Below are 2403 nucleotides of genomic sequence, written 5' to 3'. Positions count from 1 at the left end.
TACAATTAATTAAACGATTTTCTTAAGTTAAACCTAAAGTCGAGAATAAAACTGAATTAAAATAAGTTTTAGTTAAAAAGCGTTCCCTGTGGGTTCGATATCTTTTATTACTACAAGCGTATACCGTGCACTTGCGGAAATCGCTCAACAAGTTTTTGGCGCCGTTGCTGGGGAACGCCAAAAATTTTAACAAAAATTTAGATTTTTCGTGTTTTATTTCGAATCTAGGTTTATACATATTTATTTTAATTTTTGCAATTTATTAATTTTAATTTACTAACATATTTATTTTTCAAATTCTGTTTTGAAGGTAGTTTCGGTTCGTGCACTATTTCAGGTTCATGCGCAGTTCTCGAAGTTCAGGCATTGCACCAAACCCATTAGACCCAGAAATTGAAAAAACCATTAAAAAGAACAAGAAAAACAAAAACAAAACTCTATTAAAGGCAAATACCGAGCCAGATATTATGGCAGATCCACCAACACTTATGGATTATGCTAGGCCAGGGGTGGCCGGTGTAACCAATAGTATCGTTAGACCCATAATCACCGCAAACCAATTTGAAATTAAGCCAGCATTGCTTAATATGTTGCAAAATAATGTAACATTTTACGGGTTACCTAACGAAAATCCTAACACCCACTTGACAAATTTCCTTGAAATTTGTGACACTTTTAAAATACCAGATGTGACTGCCGAAGCAATCAAACTTCGCTTTTTTCCTTTCACTTTGAAGGATAGAGCCAAAGAGTGGTTAACTTCGATGCCAGGCGCAACGTTTGCAACTTGGGAACAATTAGCCCAAGCTTTTTTATCAAAATATTTTCCTTTAGCAAAAACTGCAAGAGTCATAAAAGAGTTAACATCTTTTTCTCAAAATGATAATGAAACTTTTTATGAGACTTGGGAACGTTTTAAAGAACTTCAACGTTTATGCCCACACCACCAATTGCCCGCTGAACTTCTAATGCAAACATTTTATAATGGACTAAATCCTACAACTAGAGGTTCATTAGATGCTATGTCGGGAGGGCTATTTATGAAGAAGACATCAGCCCAAGCAAGAGAACTTTTGGAGGAAATGGCAATCAACAGCAGTATGTGGCCCGCGGAACGTGGACATATACCGGTGGCAAAACCATCATCCTCAACCACATAATCGGTTAAAGGTATAGTGAACCTTGATCCAGTCGCGATGTTACAAGCCCAATTTTCTGCCTTATCGCACAAAATTGATAGGTTTATGGCACCGTGCGATACCAATGGTAATCCAATCCAAACAGATGTGGATTATGAAAATATGAGTGAGATCGAACAGGTAAATTTTGTCCAAGGGCAAAACCAAACTAATAATCCTTATTCTAATACTTATAATTTTGGATGGAGGAATCATCTTAACTTTAAGGAAAGATAACAATAATAATGCAAATGCTAATCAAAATCATACCAATAATTATCAAAATCAGTCAAGAGATACGATTAGCACTTTATCTTCTAAAATCGACAAATTTATAGATGCTATCAGTGGAAAAATAAGTAATCACGACGATGGTTTTAAACGGATCGAAAATAAATTCGATCAGCTTATTAAAAACCACTCATCTAGCATCCATAATTTGGAGGTCCAAATTGGTCAACTTGCTAAATCAATTCCATCCCGAAAAGAGGGAAGTCTTCCTAGCCATACGGAAGAAAATCCGAAAGAGCAGGTAAAGGCTATCACTCTTCGTTCAGGGAAAAATTATCTAGGTCCGGAAATGCCCGGAGATGCAACATTACCAGGAACTGATTTACCAAAATCCAAAGAAGATATATCAAACATAAAAAGTTCACCAATTGACTCTAGTACAAAAACTTTTGTACCCAAACCACCTTTTCCGCACAAAGTCCGAAATAAGGACTATGACAAACAACTTTTAACATTTCTGGATAAACTTAAAAATTTGCACATTAATTTAGCATTTATGGATGCAATTACGCAAATTCCTAACTATGGTAAGTTCTTAAAGGATTTAATTTCGAAGAAAATTAGTTAGGAAGGAATTTCATCTATTTCACTAACTGAGGACTGTAGTTCAATAGTGTCGAGTACTCTGCCCACAAAACTCAAAGATCCCGGATGTTTTACTATTCCGTGTAAGTTGGGAGATATTGAATTCCCAAGTTGTCTTTGTGATTTAGGAGCAAGTATAAACTTAATGCCGTTGTCTATTTTTAACAAGTTAGGTTTAGAAGAAGATATCAAACGTACCAATATGGTTTTGCAATTAGCGGATCAAACCACTAAGAGACCATATGGTATAATTGAAGATGTTTTAGTTAAAGTCAACAAATTTATTTTTCCTACCGACTTTGTTATATTAGATTTTGCATATGACGTTAATTGTCCACTAATTTTTGGT

The 2403-nt window shown here is 35.1% G+C and overlaps 1 non-coding gene across 1 annotated transcript; it reads right to left on the bottom strand.

Annotated features, from left to right (window-relative positions):
• Positions 1–845: 845 nt before the first annotated feature.
• On the bottom strand, positions 846–952 carry LOC136225049 (small nucleolar RNA R71). The gene has a single exon (XR_010686787.1). It is a non-coding gene; the product is annotated as a small nucleolar RNA R71 (small nucleolar RNA).
• Positions 953–2403: the final 1451 nt, after the last annotated feature.

This window comes from Euphorbia lathyris, chromosome 3 (genome assembly GCF_963576675.1).
Source record: "Euphorbia lathyris chromosome 3, ddEupLath1.1, whole genome shotgun sequence".
NCBI lineage: Eukaryota > Viridiplantae > Streptophyta > Magnoliopsida > Malpighiales > Euphorbiaceae > Euphorbia > Euphorbia lathyris.
This window is presented reverse-complemented; position numbering and strand designations above follow the sequence as displayed.